Consider the following 7,606-nt stretch of genomic DNA (forward strand, 5'->3'; position numbering starts at 1 on the left):
TTTCATCTAGCGACTGGTGAGGGGGGCTCCGGCCGGGCCGCCCGCACCGGGCGAGGCGGCCTGCGTCCCTCCAGCCGGGGGGGCGATGGGACGGCGTTCACTCTCCGGGAGGGTGCGGGTGGGCCGCGGGGAGGGGGCCTGGCAGCGCCCAGGCTGCCGGGCTTGGTGCGGGACGGGCGGGAGCCCGGGTCCCCGGAGCCGCCTTCCCGCCGCTGCCCTCCGCTATGAATGGTCTGTCTGGGCGGCGCGCTCTTGGAGACCTGCCCGCCACGCCCTCTTACGCTGGGGCTCTGCGCGTTTCAGATAGTTGTGCCGGGTCCCTTCCCCGGGAGCCCCGAGCCTAGAGTTTGAGGCCCTTCCTCCCGGTGTTTTCCCCTTCCCGGGGCTGCCCAGTTTGAGCCCACCCCGCGGATGCTATTCGGGAGTTCAGTATGAGCTGACTGCGCGGAAGGGAGCGGTTCCTTTTGCGGAGATGGACCCAGAGGACTTTTGCTCTTGGATCGTGTTGTCAGGCCCTAAAGTAGCTTTGGGCCAGCGGTTCTCAACCTGTGGGTCGCAACCCCTTTGGGGGTCGAACGACCCTTTCACAGGGGTCGCCTAAGACCATCGGAAAACACGTATATAATTACATATTGTTTTTGTGATTCATCACTATGCTTTAATTATGTTCAATTTGTAACAATGAAAATACATCCAGCATATCAGATATTTACATGACGATTCATAACAGTAGCAAAATTAGTTATGAAGCAGCAACGAAAATAATTTTATGGCATTAGGGAGGTTGAGAACCACTGCTTTAGGCGGTGGGCACCCAACTCGGTGACTACAAGTAGGGGTAATTTTTTTCAACAGCAATATTCTACTTCTAAATCAAAGGTTTCCTAACTGCATGTGAAGAGAGTATTTTGGAAAGAGTAAACTAGGTAGAACCTAGAGTCCTCTTCTCTGTGTGATTTATTTTTTTTTCTGTGTGACTTTTATATGAGCTACTTCCACACCAATTTCCTCACTGTGAAATGGAGCTAATTGTATAGACAAGGGCAGTACTGGGGCTGAAAAGAGGATTGCATTAGTTAATTTATGTAAAGCACTGTGCTTTTACACATGAACGTTTAAGAGATGGTAGGTATTATGTTTGTAAGCCATGGGCAAGTTGGCAGCCCTGTAAAGGTTTGGTTGAAAAGCATTCCAAGCAGAAAGAACTCTAATATAGTTAGGCCATTTTCAATGGCCTGTATGTCAATATGTCCCCTTTCTCCCCTCTTTTTAAACATTAGTTAGATGCTTACATATGAATGAATTGTCTCATTCATTTTTCAGAAGGAGATAGTTTTTACCCCTCTTTACAAGTTGGTACTTAGGAAATGGTGTTTTTCCCAAGGTCCCTCCGGCTAGTTAGTGGTGTACCTGGGTTACCAGCTCAGGTGTTCTGAATTCAGAGTCTGAACCCCTATATGCTCCATGGTCACCAGGCCTAGTTGGAATCCTCTTCCTGAAGTCACAAAGCTATTTCAGGACATGAAATACAGGCATACCTTGTTTTATTGCCCTTCACAGTATTGCACTTCACCAATGTGTTTTTTACACATTGAAGGCAAGACCCTCCACTAACAAAAAGATTACCACTCGCTTTATTGCGGTGGTCTGGAAGTGAACCTGTAGTGTCTCTGAGGTATGCCTGTGAAGATATTGGTTTATTTTGGTTGGATATGTCAGAGAAGAGCATGATCAGATTTGTGTTTTAGAAAGATAACTGAACTCTTAACCAAATGTCAACGTAAAAAAACCATTGAAACCTGTAAAGAATTTTTGTGAGTTTATTTGAGCCAAACTGTCGACATATGCCAGGAAGCAGAACCTCAACGAATTGAGATAGTGCTCCAGAGAATGGCAGGGTTACATCCATATTTATACATGAAATTCATTGGTAACAGATTTAAGGAGGTGGGATTAAGCGAAGGCGGGGGGGGGGGGGGGACGGACCTCTGTGATAGGATAAAAAGTAAAATGATGGATACATACTTAGATGGGTGCAGGAACAATTAACATGATGATGAAGGGATTTGTGGTATCTGTCCTGGGACCCAGCACACCTGGTTGTGCCCCAGGGGCTTCATAAAAAGGGGAGTCACAAGTTACCCAGACATCCCAAGGACATGTTATCTTAGATGCAAAAAGACAGATAGGCTCAGTTACGGTAAAGGTTGACCTTATCAGTGAAGATATCGGCTTAGGACTGTAACTGCCCACCATAACTGCTTTTAGTTAAGGTTTAATTTCAGACCATCCTTTGTGGTTACTTTAGGTCTCCGAGTCTGCAAAACTGCCATGCAGGCCTTTCTTGAGCTTGTCAGGTCAGCATTCGGCCCCTTTCGTCCACACAAACATAAGTAGAATTGTGAGCCATTGTGAGGGCTCAACCACCACTGGCTATAGTGGACCAGTCTTCAAGGTTCAACAATTGCCTGTAGCTATTAGCACTTCATATGCATCACATATAAAACAAATTTTCAATTTTAATTTTTATTTATTCTTTTGTTTAAATTTTTTTGTTTTTTGGATTACCAAAGAATTTACGTAATCAAGAATTTCTGTAATTAACCTAGAAACCTGGGAGTTATCACCACATCTTGTCAATTCAAGATCCTCAATTTGTCTCTGCATTGCTCATTTTTTTTTATTCCTAAAAAAGGCAGATAAGGCTGTCTATACTCTAGTTCTTTCTTGTGTATATATTAGGCCTCACTCATTTCTGTCTTCTGAATTACTTGGAATTTTCAGAATGGACCAGGATAATCCTAGTGCTTTTATATTTACTGGTCCCTCTGCCTCAAATGCCTACCCACCCTGCATTTCTCAGTCATATGTGCTTATCTTTTTTTGATTTTCCACAGAGAGGAAGAGAGAGGGACAGAGAGTTAGAAACATCGATGAAAGAGAAACATCGATCAGCTGCCTCCTGCACACCCCCCACTGGGGATATGCCTGCAGTCAAGGTACATGCCCCTGACCGGAATCGAACCTGGGACCCTTCAGTCCACAGGCCGACACTCTATCCACTGAGCTAAACCAGTCAGGGCATCATCTTTTTTAAAAAATATATTTTTATTGATTTCAGAGAGGAAGAGAGAGGGAGAGAGAGGTAGAAACATCAGTGATGAGAGAGAATCATTGAGCGGCTGCCTCCTGCGAGCTCCACACTGTGGACCCAGCCTGCAACCCGGGCTTCTGCCCTGACTGGGAATCAAACTGTGACACCCTCATTCATAGGTCCATGCTCAGTCACTGAGCCATGCCTGCCAGGCACATGTGCTCATTTTAAGTCTCAGTTTAAACATCTCCTGTAGGAAATCTTCCCTAGATCCCTCTTGTGCACTCCCCATTCCTATGAGTCATTTGCTTTATCTTCACCATAATAGGTTTATAATCATGATTTTGAAATTTCTCAAAATCAGACTCCTCTACCAAACTGCTATCGTTTAGTAGTTGAGACTGGTTAATAGATAATAAATCTTGTTCAATCAATGCAGTTGTTAAATGAGCTATACTTTCATTTAAGTATTATCCTTGAACCTATGTTTATCATCTTATCTAAAATATTTAAGTCCTATTTATTTTTGTATTCCCATTACCTTGTGCCCTATTGTGGATGCACTGGAGAAGCAGTGTAGTATTGTAGAAATAGCTTGGACTTGACTGTTAAACAGATCTGTATTTGAATTCTAACTCTTCTTCTACTGGTGGTATGATTTGGGTGGCTTACTTATCGTCTTTGCAATGTAAAATACTCAGTATGTATTAGATGCTTAATATTTATTTCCTTTTCTTTGTCTTTAATAAGCATTTGTGTGAATGCATAAATAAGATTTACTAGACATCCTGTATAATAAAAAGCTAATATGCAAATCTACTGAATGGCAGAATGACTGGTCACTATGATGCGCACTGACCACCAGGGGGCAGGCGCTCAATTCAGGAGCTGCCCCCTGGTGGTCAGTGTGCTCCCACAGGGAGAGCACTGCTCAGCCAGAAGCCCTGAGCTGGGCTCACAGAAATGCTAAGTATGTCTGGCTGCCGGCTTAGGCCTGCTCCCTTAGGCCTAAGCCATCAGTTGGACATCCCCTGAGGGCTCCCGTACTGCGAGAGGGCGCAAGCCGGGCTGAGGGACCCCCCCCTCCCCTGAGTGCACAAATTTTGTGCACCAGGCCTCTAGTTGGAAATATGGACCTGGAATTTAGAAGAGACATGAGGGCAGGAAACAGATTTGGGGATTATGAGCATGTAGGTTAAAGTCTAACATGAGAGATTGAACTTATTCAGGGAGAATACCAAGTAGAGAGGAAAGAAGACTGAAGATGAAATACTGAGAGAAGCCCAACATTTAAAGGTTAGGGCAGTGGTTGGAAACCGCGGCTCGCGAGCCACATGCGGCTCTTTGGCCCCTTGAGTGTGGCTCTTCCACAAAATAACATGTGCGGGCGTGCACGTACAGTGCGATTGAAACTGTGGCCCATGCGCAGAAGTCAGTTTTCAGAAAGGAGATAGATGAAGCAAGTATTCAAGATGAGTGTGGATGGGAGAGTTGGAAGGGGTTGACCTCAGCGAACGTACCTCAATCAGATTGAGGACGTTTATAGCAAAGGAGTACCCTAATTAAGTTAATAGCAATGTACCTACCTATATAGTTTAAGTTTAAAAAATTTGGCTCTCAAAAGATATTTCAATCGTTGTACTGTTGATATTTGGCTCTGTTGACTAATGAGTTTGCCGACCACTGGGTTAGGGGAAGGGATGATAATGCCTTTGAAAGAAGTGATAGGAGAGATATCCTATGCTTTCAGCATCCCTTTCTAGATTCCTTAGGAGAATGTGGTGTTGATGACTCAAAAATAGGGAAGTCAAGTAAGATAAGAACTGAAAGTACCCAGAAGTATTTGGCAATTTGGAGGTCATCGGTTTCATGATTTCATTGTGGAAACCAGGTTGTGGAGGCACTGAAGCTCAAGCATGGATTTTGGCATTAAAATGTGTTATCTTTTTGTTGCTGAAGAAATAATAGTAATAAAAACTACTGTTTCTTGAATGCGTATTTGGTGCCAGGCACCATGCTAAGCAGTTTTTCTTATTACAGTAACTCTGAGGTTGGTGTTATTGTCTCCATTTCCAGATGAAGAAATGAGGGCTTGTAGAGATTATGTAATTTTTAGTTACATAATTGGTAACAGCTGGCATTGCTATATTTGAATCCAATATGTAGGACTCTAATAAATGCTAACTATTAGTCACTTCTATGTTAATGTTCATAGTATTCTCTATGTGCTTCTCTCTCTCTCCCTCTCTTTCTCTCTCTCTCTCTCTCTCTCTCTCTCTATATATATATATATATATATATACTAGCCATCAGTCGGACATTTTTAGTGCTGCCGTGGAGGCAGGAGAGGTTCCTGCTACTGCCGCTGCACTTGCCAGCTGTGAGCCTGGCTTCTGGCTGAGCAGTGCTCCCCTGTGGGAGTGCACTGACCACCAGGGGGCAGCTCCTGCATTGAGCGTCTGCCCCCTGGTGATCAGTGTGGGTCATAGCAACCGGTTGTACTGCTGATTGGTCAATTTGCATATTAGCCTTTTATTATATAGGATACTTTAGAATGGTACTACTTTTATATTTAATATTTGTTTATATTTCCTTTAAATGTTTAAATTACTTATCGTAATAAATGGGAATTATTTTCTGCTGTATCTTAAATTCTTTCATATAGGTTTGAGTGATTCACCAATAAGTAGTTCATTTCAGGTATTATGAAGACACTGAAAACAAAATGATGGCAAAATTCTAGAGCCTCAACGGATTGAGATTAACAACATTTGAATTTTGCCATATACTATGTGTTCAAGTTTTAACATTTTTTAAAAAAATATATTTTTATTGATTTCAGAGAGGAAGGGAGAGGGAGAGAGAGATAGAAACATCAATGATGAGAGTTGTTGATCTGCTGCCTTCTGCACACCCCACACTGGGGATCTAGCTTACAACCTAGGCATGTGCCCTGACCTCGGGAATTGAACTGTGACCTCCTGGTTCATAGGTCGATGCTCAACCAATAAGCCACACCGGCTGGGCCATTTTTAACATTTTTAAACGGCTTGAGGCTTTGACACCTTTTCCTTTTTGTCAACTAACTCCCAAACACTTTATTTCTGGTTCAAATCAGTACTTTAAGGGTGAATGATTTTTATAAGGACTGTTAAATTATAAGACTTATATATTTAAAATGGAAATGGAGCTAGAAAGATAAGGAATCATCTAGTTCTATGCTATCATTTCCGAATGGGGAATCGAATAGTTAAAAACTAGTTAGATTTAGGGCTTCTGACTTTTTAGTGTAATTTGAAATAGGAGTAGACAATGCTGATTTGGGATGTTTCATATCTGTCTGACACATGGAAGTTTCCCCTGTACGTATAGTAAACTCATTGATGTCCCTTCAAATAGTCATTCAGTAACTTTTTCTCTGTCATTTGAAGTATTATAAAAACAAAATGAAAAAAGTATTTTGGGGAATATAAGTATAATAGTTGATATCTTGGACAAGGGACTTAGCATAAATTTTTACTATAAAGCAATGATGGCGAACCTATGAAACGCGTGTCAGAGGTGACACGCGAACTCATTTTTTTGGTTGATTTTTCTTTGTTAAATGGCATTTAAATATATAAAATAAATATCAAAAATATGTCTTTGTTTTCCAATAGGAAGTTAAGAAACTGAAAAGTAGGTTATCAAATAGTTGACAAGTGATATTTCATTTCTCCAGATCTGAATAGAACAAAGCAGATAGGGTAACATACTGGAAAAAAGGAAGCTTAGAGGCTCGTATATGATGGTTGAGTTTTCTATGCGTTTTATGGTCTCTCCAATCAATATATTAGCATTTATATTTTTTAGACATTTATTTTTGAATAGGTATACATGCATATGGTAAAGCATTAAAATGGGGTTTATAGTAAAGAGTAAGTCAGTCTTCCTTCCATTCCTATCTCCAACCATTGGTGTCCTTATTTAGAGCCACTATTAACCATTTTCTTGTGTATTCTGGACATCATTAATAAACCTGTACATACATATACATTTTTTCTCACAAATAGTATTATAATTGCATCTCATTTTTAAAAAATCTATTTTTTAAATATATTTTTATTGATTTTAGGGAGGAAGGGAGAAGGAGAGACAGAAATATCAGTGATGAGAGAGAATCATCAGTTGGCTGCCTCCTGCATGCCCCCTACTGAAGATCCAGCCCACAGCCTGGGCATATGCCCTGACTGGGAATTGAACTGTGACTTCCTGGTTCATAGGTTGATGCTCCACCACGGAGCCACACCTGCCGGGCAAATGCATCTTGTTTTAAAATACATTTTACAATATATCTTGTAGATTATTTCATATCAGAAATTATATAGCTGTTTTATTTTTGATACATGAATAATATTCTGTTGCATGGACATACCATATTTCCTCTAACTATTTAGGTTTTTTCCATCCTTTACTAGTCTAAATAATGATGCAATGAATGTTCTTGTTCTTAGGCCATTTCACACATGAATA

General features: G+C 41.4%; 1 protein-coding gene across 6 annotated transcripts in view; it reads left to right on the forward strand.

Annotated features, from left to right (window-relative positions):
- Positions 1 to 7,606, forward strand: part of IBTK (inhibitor of Bruton tyrosine kinase) — an 82,641-nt gene continuing 75,035 nt past the window's right edge. For all 6 annotated transcript variants that reach the window (XM_006090353.3, XM_014457211.2, XM_006090355.3 and 3 more), the window contains exon 1: positions 1 to 16. The gene's annotated coding sequence lies outside the window, so the exon portion shown is untranslated. The remainder of the gene's footprint in view (positions 17 to 7,606) is intronic.

The sequence above is a fragment of the Myotis lucifugus genome, unplaced genomic scaffold, assembly GCF_000147115.1.
Source record: "Myotis lucifugus unplaced genomic scaffold, Myoluc2.0 scaffold_71, whole genome shotgun sequence".
Classification (NCBI taxonomy): domain Eukaryota; kingdom Metazoa; phylum Chordata; class Mammalia; order Chiroptera; family Vespertilionidae; genus Myotis; species Myotis lucifugus.